The sequence below is a fragment of the Bidens hawaiensis genome, unplaced genomic scaffold (assembly GCF_021521415.1).
Source record: "Bidens hawaiensis isolate Kalapana, Puna unplaced genomic scaffold, B.hawaiensis_p1.1 tig00005588_1, whole genome shotgun sequence".
Taxonomy (NCBI): Eukaryota; Viridiplantae; Streptophyta; class Magnoliopsida; order Asterales; family Asteraceae; genus Bidens; species Bidens hawaiensis.
In genome coordinates this window covers 1,569,427-1,589,394 of record NW_027491362.1, presented here as the reverse complement: position 1 = coordinate 1,589,394, position 19,968 = coordinate 1,569,427, and the positions used below count along the sequence as shown (strand labels likewise).

The 19,968-nt window shown below is 42.8% G+C and overlaps 1 pseudogene across 1 annotated transcript; it reads right to left on the bottom strand.

Moving 5' to 3' along the window:
- Positions 1 to 4,548: 4,548 nt before the first annotated feature.
- Positions 4,549 to 6,620, bottom strand: LOC143630228 (cytochrome b561 and DOMON domain-containing protein At3g25290 pseudogene; annotated as a pseudogene). The gene is made up of 3 exons (XR_013153132.1): positions 5,982 to 6,620; positions 5,180 to 5,434; positions 4,549 to 4,584 (listed from the first exon to the last, which is right to left on the bottom strand). The product of XR_013153132.1 is annotated as a cytochrome b561 and DOMON domain-containing protein At3g25290 pseudogene (transcript).
- Between the last annotated feature and the right edge of the window lie 13,348 nt (positions 6,621 to 19,968).

Below are 19,968 nucleotides of genomic sequence, written 5' to 3'. Positions count from 1 at the left end.
TAAGCGCAACGAGTCATGCCCTGTGAGATTAGCCATTGGCGATCCTGCGCGAGGGAAGCAACAGACGTCTCTAGAGCAGGAATCTGAGAGTTTAACAACTCAACAGTTTCCTTAGTCTGTTTCAGCTCCTCTTTGTCAGACGCTGCTGCCGCCAGGATTTCTTCTTTTTCCGCTCGCGCAAGATCGAGTGCTTCCTGGCTAGACGCTGCCGTCGCCAGGGCTTCATCTTTTTCGGCCTGCGCGGCCGCCAGCTCCTTCTTTAGGCGGGCAACCTCACTCTCCAGTGATGATTTCTCAGTTATAGACTGGACAAGAGCTTGGTCACGCGCCTCCGCGTCTAGCTCCAAGTCGCGCGCTCTACGCGCGTACTTGGCAGCGTCCGCCTCGGCCGCCTGTAGCTTCTCCAGCGCAGCCTGGAGCTCATGCCCGCGCTTCACGAAGGCGCTGTTGGCACTTGCTCTGTTCTCACTGAGCTCCGCTTGGAGCTTCTCAGCTCTCTCTCGAGCATCAGAAAGATGCCAAGCAGACACTTTAGCCTCTTGCTTGGCTTCCGCAAGAGCATCACGTACCTTTAAGTAATCATAGCGAAGCTCTTGGGAGGCAGCAAAGAAGGCCGACCCAGCAAACAGATGATCGTTGAGCAAGTCATCGCGAGCGCAGTCCTCCTGGAACCTCCTTTCAGCTGGAGGCACAGCATGAGCCCAGAATTCCGCACACACACCCATGGACTGAAATGTGTTGTCCTCAGCAATATTCCATCTCGGGCGGTAAATGTGATCGGCTTCCTGCAAAAACAAAGTAATTATCTAAGTCATCAAAACACTAAGATGGAAGTCCGCGCAGCGGAGCAAAAACGAACCTATACCTGCGGGGATGAAGCAGAAAAGTCAGCGCCTGGCCCACGAGAAGACTCCGCCACAAAACCTCGTGGCGCTACAGGGCTGGCGCGCCCACTGTCGGGGCCTTCAGCTTCAAACTCCTCATCCTCCTCTGAAACAGGCCTTTTCTCCTGCGACCTAGAACCAAAATCAGTCTCGCGAGGAGGGCTGTGCGCAGGAGGAGGTGAGGGAGGTCTCGACGCCGCCAGGTCGGCGCGTAAAATGGCCTCCTGCTCCTTTGTAATCCCGATAAGGGGAGATTCAGCGCTTGCAGGAGCAGGAGCGGAAACAACGCCGCTGGCACCGGCGCCAGGAGTGCCGCTAGCAGCTTGCACGCCAGCAATGACTCCTGTGAAAAAATCAACAAAAAGAAATGGTTCATGACTTGATCTAAAAGAGTCAGAAAATAAAAGCGCAATACGTACTTTGGCGCAACTCCGTTCGCGAGGCAAACATCGCCATGAAGTCCATTCTACCCTTTTTCGAGGGTAAAACAAGGGACTTCGAAGCGACCTCCGGCGCAGCCTCGGCATCTTGTTGCGCTTGAGGTTGATCCACCAAGGTCGCCGGCTCTACACACATTTGAGTGAGCAAAGATTCGTTAGTAATTCTATCAGAATCGCGCTCATAGAACCATAAAAGATAGGCAAAGGTTAAGCAAAGTATACCTGTTGACGGCGCAACACCGCCTCCCTTTTCCGCCGCGCGAAGGGAGGAGGTAGCGCCACCATACCTCGTGTGGACAGGAGGTCTGCCCACTTTTTGAGGCAGGGAAGACAAGGGAAACTTGGAGGGAAACTCCTGGGTTTTCTCAAATCCCCCCCGCCTCAGTAGGAGGATCCTGAGCAACAGGGGCAACATCTTTCTTCTGTTTCTTACTGGCCCCTGCGCCAGTTTTCCCCTTAGCTTTACGCTTTAGTTGGGGCGCCTCCTCCTCCTCCTCTTCCGCGAGCTCCAGCTCGTAGTTCTCGAGCGCATCTACAATAAGTGCAACGGAAATGTTAGCAAAATTTGGTTTTATAAAGGCATAAGCATAAGTACAAAGGCTTACCAGGCACATCGCTGTCAAAGACAAATCCCAGATCAACAGGGATGAACATGTCATCGAAGCGATCGGGAAAACCAACCTCCCCAGCGCCCAGCGCGACGGAGCCACCCTCCATATGCTCGTCATAGGCGGCGTGGACATACTCCTTGCTGACTGCACAAAACAAGTCAAATGATATCAGCAAAACGAATTATATTCGCGCAGAAGTAAGGCAATGAGATTAACTTACACAAGCCGTCAACTTGGATAACGGGCTCAGTCGCGCTGTCGGCCCACCTCCTGCTCATACCAACCCCCACCAGCGCCTCCTCGCAAATTTTCTTGGCGGGGGATGGTTCAGCAGTCAACTTTTTCACCCAGGCGCCAGTTGGGTTCTTGAAGACACCCACATCCGCAGGCGCAGAAGAGATCGCGCGCATGGTCATGCGGATGGGGAACACACCAGCCCTGATATAGAAAAACCTCTCAGACCAGTCATGAAGGCTCTTGAATGAAACAGTGCAGCACTTGACCTTCTGACTGCGAGGAATAAATGAGAACCAAGAATCTTGGATCTTGGGCTTATAAAAAAACTGAAAGCGCCGAGGGGTGGGCTCCTCGCGCTGAGATTTGCACATGAACTCAAAGTGAGTCATGCGCACGAGTCCAAACGGATGGACTTGGGATATATGAATCCCATAAAAACCTAAGCACAGCACCCACAAACCTTGTCATCGGGAGACGAAGGTTGCAGTGGGTGAAAAAATGACAGTAAAGGGAAATATAGCCGGTAGGCGGGTCCGCCGCCGTTTGCCCGGCCGCCGGCAACATGCAGCCATACTCAGGGAGAAAACCCTGAGTATCGATAAGGCTGTCAAGATCGGCCTGCCTCAGTTTGCAGGGGATCTCGTCCCACTTCTTCACTGCTTTGGTCCTCCCTACCTCCTCCGATGAGGCCTCAGCAGCCCTCTTCCCCTTGCCGGTCTTCTTCAATGTAGACATCACTAACGATTTCACACGGCAATGGATGAGGGAGATTGAGTTGTCTGAGCTATCAGACATACAACTGTGACAACGAACAAAGGTTGCTTCTGAAGAACAGATATCGGGAAGCAGAACAAAGGTAATCGGAATACAAGGAAAGAAAGGAAAGCTTTGAATAAAACAGCAAAGAAGATGAAGAATAAAAACAACAAGGGCTGGCTTTTATAGGCCCAGGAGAGAGAAATATTGGTGCTGATCGGACTACACGCGCCCCCACTCGCAGGTGTAAGCCAACGCGAGCGCGACACGTGTCCCTGACACTGTGTGAGGGGACACGAAAAGAAACTCTACAGCTGCTGCCAGAATTCACGCGCCACCACTCGCAGGAACGGACCAACGTGAGCGCGACACGTGTCCCTGACACTATGTGAGGGGACACGAAAGGCAACTGTAGCACCTCGAGCACACGAAAGGTCTGACACGTCTCCATCACTGATGCACGTCACCAACAACCAACCACGTACAGGGACGATTCGTTTGCAACAAAAAGGATAGAATTTCGCGCAACGATGAATAAAAAGAAGAAAAAGACAAACCCCTACTAAAAGAGCAAACGACTAAGTCTAATATCTATCTTACCTCGCTCGCGCGAGACAAGACACACATTAGACTGGGGGGGCTTGAAGAGGTATGTACCCGCCTCAACACCGAGCGAGGCGGGTCAACCCACAAGATATGGACAAGAGGCTTGAAATCAAGACATTATGAAGGCACAGAGCCAAAACCTATGCGCATGGCGCATATCACATATGCTCATGCATCACATGCTCAGGCATCATATGCCCAGGCACCACAGATGCTCAGGCATCACATATGCTCACGCATCACATATGCTCACGCATCACATATGCTCACGCATATCACATATGCGCGTGGCGCATCAGCGCGTGGCGCATATCACATGCTCGTGCATATCACATCTGCGCATGAAACATCTGCGCGTGAGAATAAAGAGAAGACCTCGCACATCCTCAGGATTGGCGCATATCACACATGCACATAATCAACCTCGTCCTTATCCAAATCAGGATTAGGGCAACCTTGATTGTGCACGTCAGACAACCTTCCAGAAGGTATCCTTTTAAGGAATAAGAATATGCTGATGTTGACAGCTGCCAATGAAAGGTGGACGACTCAGCATAAACCATGTGCTACCACGTGATTATAACCAATGAAAAAGCACCAGGTGTCCCCAAGGACACGTGGCGCAAAGCAATTGGAGGAGGCCAGCAAGGCCCTGATTAGGTCTGAGCCCAATCATTGGAAACCCTAGCACTATAAATACCACATCAACTCCACAAGGAAAGATCATCAAATAACAGAATTACATCCAATTACACACAATTACAGAGTATTCAGCTATTAAGCAATACACTTCATTTTCCTTACTCTCATATTATTATCTTCTCCTACAAACACTTATTCTCACACCGGAGGGTTACCCCAAAGAGAACCCCTCTGTCCCTTTCTGAGGGGTAAGTTTACGGTGCTGTTCATTTTGTAGGTGGAAGAACCCAGATCCCAGAGAACCATCGGTGGAATAGCATAATCACACCCGAGGAAAGTAGATCGTCTACCAGTGAGTCGATCCACGTTTCTTCAGTCTTTGTTAGGTCTCAAGAACAATGCAAAAACCTAAAAAATGACCAAAACTAAGATTACATTAAAGTTAATTTTGTTTGAACCATAGGTGAATATTGGCTATCAGAGGCGAAGGATATTGAGGGCCAGGGGTGGCCCCGCACCCCCTCCCTGTTTTTTCGCGCTTAAGTGTAAATTTAGCCGTTTTTCGTCCGAAATATTTTATACGTAGTGTAAATTTACCCGTTTTCGACCAAAAATTTAAGCCCGGCTCCCTCGTTTATGAAAATTTTTATACATTTTGAGTCCCCCCGGCGTTCACATTCAAGCTTCGTCACTATTGCTATTTACTTTTGCTAAAAAAATAAATGATAAACCAACTCCATTAAAAGTAAAAGTAGCTCCATGTGATGCATCATCTCTTTTGATGTTAGATGGAAATTGCCTTTCAATTATTAAATTGCAGTCCTTCCATTTTAATGAATATAAAGAAACAGAAAGTCATAAAGATTGACTTTAAAGATCAAACCCATATTACCTGCCAAAAATTGATACAAAATATTACAACTATAACAGTATCTGTATAATACCATGCATCAACTAGAAATATGCCAAGTGAAGTTTGACTCTGAAAGTCAAAGTACCATACCTGGACAGTTGCAAGAGTAAATAGAGCAATCCCGATGTCACGATGAGTGTTGTACGTGACACCCTTTGATTCAGACCCAAGTTTGAGCCCGGTTGCCCAACCAGCAACCCCAACCGCATAACCCAAAACTTGGCAGAAAGCATGAAGATAAAACCATGCTGGATCTGCAGATGGGAATGCTCTAACGTATCTAGCAATGATTATTCCAACTGGAAAAAGAATTCCCCAGCTAACAGCATTCAGTATCCCATGAATCTGAGAAATATAATAACAATACAAATTACAATTCAATTTTCAATTATCTTTTTTTGTTGAATCAATAAAGTGACTAAAGTCTAGAATTTTAATATATTTATTGACAACCAACATAATTGCATAAATGATAAACCAAAAGAATTTCCATTAACCAAAAACAGCTAGAAAGAAAAGCAGAAATTTTAGTAAAAATAAAAGTTACTCCAAATGGTATTAAACAATGTAAATTGGTTAAAGTAATCACTAAAAATAGGGAAAGCTTAAAAGTTAAAACCCCCCAAATCCTAATTACCAGGAACAACAACCTAGTTGACACATGAACCAAACAACCAAAGTACAAAACAAAATACAATTGGTCAACTTGGTTTCACCTATGAACCATTTTAATGTTCTAAATTATAATGCATATTAATTAAATTTTAATTAACCAAACAATATTATAATTCAAAAATTTAATATTCATCAAGTAAACACATCAAAGTTAAATTTCATTCGTAGCAGAGCTATATATAAAACTGATAAAAAAATGTAGTACAGTAGTACTTACATTTTTCTTTCTGGTGCGAGAACCACCACCGCTCCCACCGCTACTCCGTCCACTCAACAAATCCAACTGCCCTTTCGCTGCCAAATTCACTGGCAAAAACGCATGTTTCGCGGGAAACCCCTCTTCGGTCACCGAGGGGCCCACCTGCCAAACCTGATTAACCGTCGTAACACCCTTTTCCGGCAACACAACCGTCGCAAATAACTTAATCAACCCATCAGAATACTCAGCTCTTGTATCCTTAACATCAAAAGCCAACTTACCTTCCACAATGGAAGTATAAGAGCTGATATTATGCGTCTTGACCACCATGGTTCCATTGGATGCTTTGTAAGCTAGTAACGCTTGTGCTCCAGCCATGCCTTGACCGGTGGGATTGATGGGCCATGAGACCCACCCGGAGGGTGTGGCTGGAGGTGCTATGAAGGCGATGGAGAGTGTGTTTTGTGGTGTGTTGAGTGACCAGTGGAGGTAGGAGTTGAGGGTGGGTAAGTCGTTGCAATGGGTGTAGAGCTTGTTGTTGGTGAACTTTTGGGTGGTGCAGGTGAGTTGGGCGTGAGAGAGGTGTGGTGTTAAGAGTGTGAGGATGGTGAGGAAGAAGATGGACGCCATTGGTGTGGTTGTGTGAAGCATGTGAGGAATGTGAATTATGATAATGTGACATTTATATGACAACATTATAAAATGTATGATAAAAATATCACAATCAGGAATAAAAAGGAAAGATATAAGTTGGTTGAGGCTCATTGTTAGAGCATTCATTTTATAAGTGAGAGGTAGAGGGTTTAAACCTTACTATCACCAACTTATATTGAAGATATGAGGGATGACCCTGGCTTGCCAGGGTTCGAGTCCTGATCTCACCCGGTTTTACCGGCTCCTTGCTATCGTGCCGTTTGGCGGGTGTGGGGGTCGGGTTTTATCCGGTGAATCCCTCAATAGGTGGACCGCTAGGGGCTCCGTCCGTCCGGACTAATGGCCGGCTCGGGCTACCTTTAGCCAATGGTGCCCGCGTACGGAGTACCCGACGTTACTTAGTTGACCGTTCAAAAAAAAGGAAAAAAAGGAAAGGAATTTGCTTTTTCTTTTTCTTTTTGGTGTGTGGTTGTTTTAGGAATCTTTTTTTCATTCACTTGTTATAAACTGTAGTTTACAAGTTTACTATGGATATTTTTTTAAAAAAAAAAATTCTTGAAAGAGATGTATAGAGACGAAGACCTTATTTCATGTTTAATAGGGAGATATAATGAAATTAAAGATTTTAATGTAAAACTTAAAATAGTATTAATATTACATAATAATAATTTTTAATCTCGTTTGAACATTTATGTAATTGCACTTTTTTGATGTGCTATTTATGATAATTATAGCTCTGATTTGATGCGTTATTTTTAGGGAAAATTTTTAAAATTGGTCCAAGGGAAGAGAGAAATTCCTAATTTAGAACAAAAATTTTGAAAATTCCCATAACGATTTATTGACCTATGAGATTCAAGCCAAATTCATCTTCGCCGTGATATTTGGATTCGTGTCAAACTGTGAGATTTCAAGCTAAATCTGTCTAACCCGTAAAATTTCATGCAAAATTCGTCCGACCCGTGAGATTTTCAAGTCAAATCCGTCTAACCCGTAAGATTTCAAGCAACATTCGTCTGACCTGTGAATGTTGATACCAAAACCGTTTCCTTGAAAACCATCTCATTCGTGAGATTTGAAAAAAGTTTGAATTCACCTCGATCCATCATTGATTCACCGCCACCTCATTTCTTTGATTCACCACCACCACCACCATCTTCTTTGAAATAATTACACTATCTCCAACAACTGTCGCATTCACCATCTCCGCCCACCGTCGTATTCACCATCCAACATCACCATATCCGGGCACCGTCGCCTTCACCATCCAACATCAACATATCTGGCCACAGTTGTCTTCGTGCTAGCCTCCATTTCGTGGTGAAATCAACTGTAACACCCCGGCCCCTCGCACCACCAATATTGTCCGCTCTGCCCACAAAGAGCTCACGGATTTGTTTTTGGTTGCCCAAAACGCGTTGGTGATGTTAAGAGGCAGGACATTACTTATGAACCAAGGATCTCTCTTGTCCACGGCCGATGTGGGATAGCCTAAGAGTGGGACGATGTTGTGTTTGCCAAGGGTGTTACAAACAACCCCCCTTTGGACTCATCGTCCTCGATGAGGCATGCCCCATCATCCCGAACGGCACAAGAGTGGATCTGATACCAACTGTAACACCCCGGCCCCTCGCACCACCAATATTGTCCGCTCTGCCCACAAAGAGCTCACGGATTTGTTTTTGGTTGCCCAAAACGCGTTGGTGATGTTAAGAGGCAGGACATTACTTATGAACCAAGGATCTCTCTTGTCCACGGCCGATGTGGGATAGCCTAAGAGTGGGACGATGTTGTGTTTGCCAAGGGTGTTACAAACAACCCCCCTTTACTGTGACATCTGCCCGAATCCGACCCGACCCAGGTACCCGTTCTCTGATCCGATTCTTTTTATAATTTAAAATTTAATTATTTTCTTTTAAAACTTGACATTTAATATATATATATATATATTACTAATAATATTTTCCTTCCCGCCTCTTTCTCTCTCTTTCTTTCCGCCTTCCTTTTCTCTTGTCGCCGTCCCGCCCTCCTGTTTAACCCCTCAGCCTTGTTTCCCTCTTTTTCTCCTAACTCTCCTTGTCCTTTGTTTCTTCCCGCCTAAGGTTGTCTGCGCAGCTCCACGCGCCAGACTCCTTGCAAGGAAGCCTGCGTGATGACCAGCTGTTCCAGCGATACGCGAGACGAACTCTTCTCGCAGCGCGCTAAGAATTGTAATTCTTCTCGCAGCGCGCTAAGAACGGCAGTTCTTCCCGCGACGCGCTAAGGATTTGTAGTTCTTCTCGCAGCGCGCTAAGAATCGTAGTTCATCCCACGACGCACGAAGAATTATAGTTCTTCCCGCGGCGCGCTAGGAATTGTAGTTCCTCCCGCGGCGCGCTAAGAAATGTGATTCTTCCCGCGGCGCGCCTTAGCCTTCTCGCGCGCAGCTTTCTCGCGCTAGACTTATCTTTTCTTCTGTTTTATCCAGCCTGTTTGCTTTTGTGTTGTCTTATCCTCTGTGCTGTTGACCTGACCTATTTTATGTCTGAAAAGCCACTTTTGGCGCAGCATGCGCACCAACCCCATTGGTTGACAGAAAAAGTGACTGACATTATCTTTTGAGATCTGCTTTTCCATGCTTGACCAGTACCTTTATCTGACCCGCCCATGCCTGTTTACTGTTACCTGTCAGCTTTTCCTTTGTCCCCTGCAGCTGCCATATCTTTTCATATCTTTTGCTTTTGGAATCTTTTGCTTTTTGAGATCTTTTCCCCTTTTCTAGGGATTGTGTTCCCTAGGGTTTCCCTATAAATAATAATCTTATTTTTCCTAACACATCACACACAAAGCACTTAAACTCTCCTGTTCTTCCTTGCTCTCTGCTGTTAATCCTCTGTCGCCTCTCTCTCTCTGCCTCCGTCTTCCTCCCTGTTCTGCCCTGCTTTTCCGGTAATATATAATATATAATAATTTACTTATTAATTATGCTAACTTATAATCAAGACTTAAAACAAATCATTAAAAAAATAATCTTTAATTATAGGTTAACTTGTGCTTGTTTAAAGTTGGTTCTTGCTTTATCTTTCACCGCCTCGTTTATCAAGTGAGTAATCTCGTACCTAATCCCTTTTTATTTTTAATGTTTTGGGATGTTCATGTGTTCGTACAAACTTGAGTCTTAAACTTGTTTATGAACTTTAGTCGCGCAGTATCCCATGTGTTGAGGACGTTTACTTGGCTGTTTATTTGTATGTGTGTATCATTAACCGCTTTGTTCGGCCTATTCCGAAGTTTTCATGGATCCATTAGATGAACACGGGAGACCTATCGTTTACGGTTTTCTTTGTTTACACTTGCACAGATGTTTTCTTGTTTTTGTGCTCATTTGGGAGCACGGATTGAACTATGAACTATGATCTATTTAGGCTTGATCACAATCTGATTGCACCCTTGTTAAACACCAGACATACACGTGTTGCGCGCAGATTTATTATTATCTATGTATTGTATTAAACTTGATTTCTCACCAACACGCAAGTGTTTGACGTTTTATTTTAACACATGTTCAGGTTTGCTGTAGCTAAATTTGGAGCTTGTGGACACGTAGGACGTTTTTACTTTTGGACCTAGATTAAAATGTATCAAGACAAGTTATTGTTGTTCGAATATTTTACCTTATAATATAATGATTTATGTTGATTTACGTTACCTTGTGTTTACGTTGAGCGTGCGCAAATGAATATATTTATTAAATATTGACACCCAAATAGTGTCACGAGTAATGAAACAATATGTGGTGCCCCGATGTATAATCCGCCTTTGGTCGGGGTGTTACAGATTGGTATCAGAGCTCGTTGACTTTAGGATAGGTGGTTAGACGTAACGGCCTAGAATACCTAAGAGTCCCTTCTCGCGCATGAGAGAAATCTAATGTTTGCGTGCTTATTGTTAATTACTCGTTATTTATAAATATGCTTGCGCATACGCAGTATATGATTTTATGTTTTATTCCGCGATATTTCGATTTTTGTTAAATTTCGATTTTTATTGATTTTTCTTACATATTCGTTTGTTGGATTTGAAAATCCGAAAAGTCATGGTGATACATGAATAGTTGATTTTCAATTTCCATTTACGATTATGTTCTGAGGTTGGAGACTTGAAAAGTCATGGTGATACATGAATTGTCAACCTCCAATACTCATTTTCTTGTATATTTTATATTGAGGATTGAAAAGTCATGGTGATACATGAATCGTCAATCTCCAATACTCGTTTACTCGTCATTTTAAATTGAGAAATTCGGAAAGTCATGGTGATATATGAATTGTCGATTCTCGATTCGAATTTGTTATCTGTATTAAGTTTGCATTCAAATTCATGTTTTACTTTAAACTGTTGATGGTATCTAACCCCGCGAAACCAAGCTTTTCGAGGTTATACTTTGCGCTAAAACCAAGATATTAACTAAAATTAAAACTTTTATAGAATGCCTCCGCTATCTCGCCGTCATCAGAGGAGAGAAGCCTCGCGCAGGCGTAGACAGCAACGTTCCCAGGAAATGGCCGCCGCGATAGCCCAAGCTTTGAGCCAAAACAATGCTAACACCTCTGGTTACAACATTAAGTCCTTTAATGCGGGTAACCCTCCGAAGTTCACAGGTCTTGAAGGAGCCACCGTGATGCTCCAGTGGCTTGAGAAAATAGAAAACACTTTCCTCCACACCCAATGCCCCTCAGACAGACGAACCCTATATGCTTCCAGTGTCCTGGAATCTAGAGCGCTTACATGGTGGAATGGAGTAGCTCATGCGCGTGGCGCAGAAACTGCTTCTAGCATGCCCTGGGAGGAATTCAAAGAAATTCTGACGCGAGAATTCTGCCCTCCCAACGAAGTTAAGCGCCTGGAGGAAGAGTTTTGGAATCTTAAGCAGTACAGTGGCGAAGCGCGCGAGTACGCGACGCGTTTCCATGAACTAAGCCTGCTTGTCCCTCACCTTGTTACCCCTTCCCGCCGAGCCATCGAGAAATTCCTTGGGGGTCTCCCCATGGAAATTCAAGATTCTGTATGGGCCAGAAACCCAGTAACCCTCTCTGACACCATTGAGTTGGCCGCTGTGCTCAGCGACAACCATGTCAGAGCAGGAACCCTGTTCCTGCGGGGAACAGAAAAGACCAAACCCATCAAGACTGTCCCAGAACCAACAGAAACCAAACCTGAACCCTCTAACCGTAACAACCTCAAGCGCAGGCACAAAGCCTATGCGCTTACCAGCCCGCCCATTGTCCAGCAACCCATCTACCAACCTCCAGTTTACACGCCTAACCCACTGCCAACCTACCCAACACCTCCTGTAGTCCATAACTATGCCTTAACCAATCCCGCACTCCCTGCCCCGCCACCTAAGAAACCTTACACAGGAACCCAACCCTTTTGCCCAACCTGTAGACTTCACCACCCAACCCAAACCCCGTGTCGACAATGTAGCCGATGTGGCCGCGTTGGTCACTCTGCCGAGTTCTGTAGAGTCCCTCCCGCCAATCCAATTGCGCCAACACCACCAGTCTACCCGCAGAACCCACAACCAACCTACCAAAACCCACGACCCAGGTCGTGCTTTAACTGCGGTGATCCCAGTCATTTCCGGAACGCGTGCCCGAGACTACAAGTTCAGATTACGCAAGCGAATCCGGTGAACCAGATTTCGAACCAAGTGGCACGCGGACGAGCTTTTAACATAACCGCGCACCAAGCGCAAGCGAATAATGACGTAGTTAATGGTACATTTTTGCTTAACGGATTTTATGCTTCTGTACTTTTTGATACTGGCGCCGATCGAAGTTTTATTTCTCGCGCGTTTGAGCAGAAGCTTGCGCGACCGCGCGATAACTTAAAAGAAAATTTTTCAGTTGAATTGGCTAATGGCGAAACTGTTTTAATTAACTCCGTGATTAAGGATTGCACGCTTAACCTTAACGAAAACGATTTTCTGATCGACCTCATCCCCATGCCTCTTGGAAGCTTTGATGTTATCATTGGTATGGACTGGCTTACGCATAATCGCGCCGAAGTTATTTGCGCCAAGAAGATGATTCGCATACCTCGAGAAAATGGTGATCTTCATATCTACGGCGAGAAACCCTCCCGCGGTCTTAAACTTAAGTCTTGCGCCGAAGCCCGAAGACTCATGCGGAAGAAGTGTATTGCATTTTTAGCCCATGTGGTTAAACCCGATAAAGGAAAGAAGAAGCTTCGCGACATCCCTGTTGTGCGTGATTTCCCTGAAGTTTTTTCTGATGATCTTCCTGGTATCCCTCCCGCTCGTGAAGTCGAGTTCCGTATTGATCTTGTCCCTGGTGCTTCCCCCGTAGCTAAATCTCCTTACCGTCTTGCGCCCGCTGAAATGCAAGAATTGGCAAGTCAACTTCAAGAGTTGACCGCTAAAGGATTCATCCGCCCTAGCTCTTCGCCCTGGGGTGCTCCGGTGTTGTTCGTTAAAAAGAAAGATGGATCGTTTCGCATGTGTATTGATTACCGCGAGTTGAACAAACTCACCATTAAGAACCGGTATCCCTTACCGCGCATTGACGACCTCTTTGATCAACTCCAAGGTGCCTCTTGTTTCTCCAAGATCGATCTCCGCTCTGGCTATCACCAGTTGCGCATCCGCGATGAAGATGTTCCGAAGACTGCTTTTCGAACTCGTTATGGCCACTTTGAATTCTTAGTCATGTCCTTCGGTTTAACCAACGCACCCGCCGTTTTCATGGATCTAATGAATCGGGTGTGTAGGCCTTTCTTGGATAAATTCGTGATTGTGTTTATTGATGACGTTCTGATTTATTCTAAGACCAAGGCCGAGCATGGGCAACATCTTCGGTTGGTATTGCAAAAGCTTCGAACCGAGCAGCTTTTTGCTAAGCTCTCCAAGTGTGAATTTTGGTCTGTGAAGTACAGTTTCTTGGCCATGTTGTGAACAAGATGGGTATTCATGTCGACCCATCCAAGATTGAAGCAATCAAGAACTGGATTACGCCGACCACTCCTACCGAAATCCGTTCCTTTCTGGGCTTAGCTGGTTATTACCGGCGCTTCATTTCGAACTTCTCGAAGATCGCTTTGCCTTTAACAGCTCTAACGCACAAAGGTAAACCGTATATTTGGGGCTCGAAGCAAGAAGAAGCCTTTCTAACGCTCAAGCGTTTGTTGTGTGAAGCTCCTGTCCTTGCGTTACCTGAGGGTAATGAAGATTTTGTCGTGTACTGCGATGCCTCCAACCAAGGTCTCGGTTGTGTTCTTATGCAACGAGGCAAGGTTATCGCTTACGCATCAAGGCAACTTAAGGTTCACGAAAAGAATTATACGACTCACGATCTCGAACTTGGTGCAGTCGTATTTGCCCTGAAGATCTGGAGACACTACCTTTATGGTACTAAGTGTATCCTCTACACTGACCATAAAAGCCTTCAGCATATCTTTGATCAAAAGGAACTCAACATGAGGCAACGCCGATGGAACGAACTCATCAGCGATTACGATTGTGAGATCCGGTATCATCCTGGTAAGGCTAATGTGGTAGCCGATGCGCTCAGCCGAAAACCCTGCCAGCTTAACTGTATTTTGCCGCGCACGCAGCTTCACTTTGCGCCAATCCAAAGCAACCTTGAATCGCGCATTCGTGACGCGCAGCGCGCATCCATCAGTAATGGTAACCTTCGCGCCGAGTTAGCGTGTGGCGCGGAAGCTCACCTTGTCTCTAATCTGAGTGGAATTCTCTGCTATCTCAATTGCATCTGGATTCCCTTTGATGAGAATCTTCGCGCTGATATCCTGAGTGAAGCGCACAAATCTCGATATTCCGTTCATCCTGGCGCTGATAAGATGTACAAGGATTTGCGCATTACTTATTGGTGGCCCGGTATGAAGAAGGATATTGCTGTGTTCGTAGCTAGATGCCTGACTTGTTCTAAAGTAAAAGCTGAACACCAACGCCCATCTGGTTTGCTCGAACAACCAGAAATTCCTACGTGGAAATGGGAAGGTATAGCGATGGACTTTATTACCAAGTTACCCGTTCTCTGATCCGATTCTTTTTATAATTTAAAATTTAATTATTTTCTTTTAAAACTTGACATTTAATATATATATATATATATATATTACTAATAATATTTTCCTTCCCGCCTCTTTCTCTCTCTTTCTTTCCGCCTTCCTTTTCTCTTGTCGCCGTCCCGCCCTCCTGTTTAACCCCTCAGCCTTGTTTCCCTCTTTTTCTCCTAACTCTCCTTGTCCTTTGTTTCTTCCCGCCTAAGGTTGTCTGCGCAGCTCCACGCGCCAGACTCCTTGCAAGGAAGCCTGCGTGATGACCAGCTGTTCCAGCGATACGCGAGACGAACTCTTCTCGCAGCGCGCTAAGAATTGTAATTCTTCTCGCAGCGCGCTAAGAACGGTAGTTCTTCCCGCGACGCGCTAAGGATTTGTAGTTCTTCTCGCAGCGCGCTAAGAATCGAAGTTCATCCCACGACGCACGAAGAATTATAGTTCTTCCCGCGGCGCGCTAGGAATTGTAGTTCCTCCCGCGGCGCGCTAAGAAATGTGATTCTTCCCGCGGCGCGCCTTAGCCTTCTCGCGCGCAGCTTTCTCGCGCTAGACTTATCTTTTCTTCTGTTTTATCCAGCCTGTTTGCTTTTGTGTTGTCTTATCCTCTGTGCTGTTGACCTGACCTATTTTATGTCTGAAAAGCCACTTTTGGCGCAGCATGCGTACCAACCCCATTGGTTGACAGAAAAAGTGACTGACATTATCTTTTGAGATCTGCTTTTCCATGCTTGACCAGTACCTTTATCTGACCCGCCCATGCCTGTTTACTGTTACCTGTCAGCTTTTCCTTTGTCCACTGCAGCTGCCATATCTTTTCATATCTTTTGCTTTTGGAATCTTTTGCTTTTTGAGATCTTTTCCCCTTTTCTAGGGATTGTGTTCCCTAGGGTTTCCCTATAAATAATAATCTTATTTTTCCTAACACATCACACACAAAGCACTTAAACTCTCCTGTTTTTCCTTGCTCTCTGCCGTTAATCCTCTGTCGCCTCTCTCTCTCTGCCTCCGTCTTCCTCCCTGTTCTGCCCTGCTTTTCCGGTAATATATAATATATAATAATTTACTTATTAATTATGCTAACTTATAATCAAGACTTAAAACAAATCATTAAAACAATAATCTTTAATTATAGGTTAACTTGTGCTTGTTTAAAGTTGGTTCTTGCTTTATCTTTCACCGCCTCGTTTATCAAGTGAGTAATCTCGTACCTAATCCCTTTTTATTTTTAATGTTTTGGGATGTTCATGTGTTCGTACAAACTTGAGTCTTAAACTTGTTTATGAACTTTAGTCGCGCAGTATCCCATGTGTTGAGGACGTTTACTTGGCTGTTTATTTGTATGTGTGTATCATTAACCGCTTTGTTCGGCCTATTCCGAAGTTTTCATGGATCCATTAGATGAACACGGGAGACCTATCGTTTACGGTTTTCTTTGTTTACACTTGCACAGATGTTTTCTTGTTTTTGTGCTCATTTGGGAGCACGGATTGAACTATGAACTATGATCTATTTAGGCTTGATCACAATCTGATTGCACCCTTGTTAAACACCAGACATACACGTGTTGCGCGCAGATTTATTATTATCTATGTATTGTATTAAACTTGATTTCTCACCAACACGCAAGTGTTTGACGTTTTATTTTAACACATGTTCAGGTTTGCTGTAGCTAAATTTGGAGCTTGTGGACACGTAGGACGTTTTTACTTTTGGACTTAGATTAAAATGTATCAAGACAAGTTATTGTTGTTCGAATATTTTACCTTATAATATAATGATTTATGTTGATTTACGTTACCTTGTGTTTACGTTGCGCGTGCGCAAATGAATATATTTATTAAATATTGACACCCAAATAGTGTCACGAGTAATGAAACAATATGTGGCGCCCCGATGTATAATCCGCCTTTGGTCGGGGTGTTACATCAACTCCGTCGTCTTCCAACAAGTGGCGGCGGTGATGGTGGTGAATCTATGGTTCCATCGTATTCTCCGTTTTACGGCAAGCGGCGGCGGCGGTGGTTGTGGTGAATCAATGGTGGAATGAGGTGGATTTAATTTTTGTCAAAAAAGTCACAGAGGAGACTGTTTTGGTTTGAAATCTCACGAATCAGACGAATATTCTTTGAAATCTCACGGCTCAGACGGACTTCCTTTGAAATCTCACGGGTGGGGGTCAACATATTTACACGTGCCACTATTCCATTGGGAGCGGAAATCATCGGCGGGAAATCAAATATCACGGCGGAGATGGATTTCGATGGCCTATTTTGAAATGTTTTAAAACTTTTGGTGTATTTTGAGACACGCTCTCATCAAATAGTCTATTTTAAAATTAAAACTCTCTCTTCTCAAATGACCTATTTTAAGAATTCTCACGTATTTATCATCCAATGCAAAATTTGGATTAAGAAAAAAATAATTATTTACTTTATCATCATGTCAAACAAACACATATATCACGCAACCCATGCATGATAAAACACACATAGGGTTGTCCAAATTGCTCGTCGCTCGCCGCTCGTTCGTCGTTCGCTCGAAAAATGCCCGTTCGATTTCGGCTCGGTTTGAAGGTGAGTCGTTCAGCTCAGTTCGGTTTTAAAACAATTCAAGCATGAGCTAAGCCTTGCTCGGTTTGGTTTGGTTCGTTTTGCGCGAATTATTTTTTATTTATTAGTTTTATATACAAACTTTATGTATATATATAAAAGTATACTACTTTCTTAAAGTTTTTAAAATTTCCTTGTTTTGTGTTGAATTCAAAGTTCAAAATTAAACTATAGCCGTTCGTTTTATATATGTTTTGTTGTTAACTTTGAGTTGTATGCATTTTAAATGTGGAAGTTTAGACAATTTAGAGTTAAGGTTTGAATTAATGATATTATGAAGTTTTAGAAATTTAAAAACTTTTTACGAAATCAAGCAAAATCAAACCGAACCAAGCCGCTTGGTTTCAAAACCAAACCAAGTTCAAGCATAAAGATATCGCTCGTTTCTTTAAATTCAATCCGCTCGGTTCGGCTCGCTTTCAAACCAAACCAAGTATGAGCATGTCCGCGTTCGGTTCGGTTCGCGAACAGCCCTACACACATCACAAATTAAACTAACATCGTCTTGCCACTATTTGTTGTCTCAGTGTCCCATTGTTATCGTGTGACACTATACGAATATATTCTTATTGTTTGTGTGCTTGATTGTGTTTCAAATCTGTCTTTATTGAAATCGATATTGAAAGTAGAATGAATGGTTAAGGGATGACATTGTTTAGCTTTCAATTTCATATTTCACAACCTTTCACATTATCACATAAAATGTCTTCACCCATTTGATGTTTATTTAAAATTGTTTCGTAATAAACGTGTAAGTTTGTTATTATTGTTGCAACATTGCTAAAAAAATAATAAGTTGCTAGACGAACAAATTGGTTTAAAAAAATGTAAATAATAACTACTTGCAATCGTTTAAGTCCCATGATTGTAAACTTGAAAAAATTTAATCTAAGAATAAGCAAGAGAGAGTCTTAGATGTCATTTAAGAAAAACCAAAGTAGTTTGTTAGCCGTGGCATTAAAATTATAATTGCAATAAGTATAAAACAAAAAACTGTTTGTGAGTTATGACTAGACAGTTTTACCTTCTATAAAGATGATCGAATGTGAATCTATTAATCTAGGTAGGCGTTACGCTTGAAAATGATGCTCCTTTGGACCTCATGTTGTCATGCATGTGCTTCTGAAATAAAAATGTGTTAAGTGTTGTCATTAACAAATTAGTTATAACACTTTAAGTTTTCAATTTAAGCCTAAATTGTTCGGAGCAGAACAACCCTTGATAAGCCTGAGCTATAATAAGTCAGCTTGGCTTGTCGCAAATTTGTAAACGGAGCTAAAAATTAATCTTGAAGGTTTGGCTTGGTTTTCGGAGAAAAGTTACATCAAAATAAAAAATCAAATTAAGGAATACAAGGAAGTTTGGTTAAGATTGAGTATTGGACTCATTTATTGGGCTAAAATTTAAACATTTTCAAATTTTTTTGGTTATCCAATAAATAGCTTATATTATATTTATTAAAACACGTAGTTAGATAAGATGGTCTTACATTAAAGCTTTTTATTCTTGATGTTTATATGATTTAGTTGTTTCATTTGTGATGTATATAAAAGTGAGGTTATGGACTTTTGAAATCTGTGATTTAGTGTCACAGTGATAAATTTGAAATTGTATATAAAAGTGAGGTTATGGAATTTTCATGATCAACCTTTGGAGAGAATGTGATCTAATATCCCATAAACCCTAATTTCAATTTGTGTAGATTGGAGAACAAGGAATGGGTCCTTGATTTTTTATCAAGCTTGAATTCTTTGGTGATTTTGACTAGCATCTTGTTGTGTCTGATTATTTTCTTGTGCATCCATTAAAGGAAACACTTGATTACATCTACTACACCAAGTCTCTCGTTTCCATTAGTTAAATTTGTTTTATAACACCCCATCATTTTCGTTTTGAGGTACTTGCAATTGTACATTGGTGTTATATTAAGAGTTTTACAACAAATTGTTGTATCTTCAAAACTCTCACTTCAAATTTTTTTTTTTTTGTATATGGAGTCATGGACATACAAATCCCAACAGTCATGATGATCCATATGTGATTAATTGGTGGGTAATGAGTCACTGGTCAAAGAGTTAAAATGTGGCTCAAAATTAGCTTTAATTATTGTGGTCGTAAGTAAGAATTAAGAATTGTCTAGTTAGGTTGATCTTCTATTATGTCGTGAAGTAATAATAAGCAATGTAAATGTAGTACATATCTAATACGAATGGTGCCATTGTTGAGCTTCAGGTGAAATGACTTGCACTAGCTGATCTTCACAAAGATGAACGCCTCCAAACAACGGCTTGTATTACTCGGGCATGAGTTGTAGGATGCAGAAGAGATGAGCTCCTGATTATTGATGAACAAATTTATATCAAAGAAGCTTACATACAAAGAAGAAATATGAAACACCGTAAGGCTTTATAGTGAAGGGTGGATTGATTTTATAAGCTTGTAAATTGTTAGATGATTGTAACTAGTTTTTAGTTTTATTATTTTAAATAACTTGCACATTTTCTAACATTACTTTTAGATTACACTTTTTTTTTCTAACAATCACTTGGCTTGAATCCATTCGTGCAATCCCCCGTTAGAAAGAAAAGTCTTATCCGACTTCCTGAGTTTTGATGCTACTAAACTAAAAAAAGTTTTGAAAGAGGGTGTGATTTTAAATACGA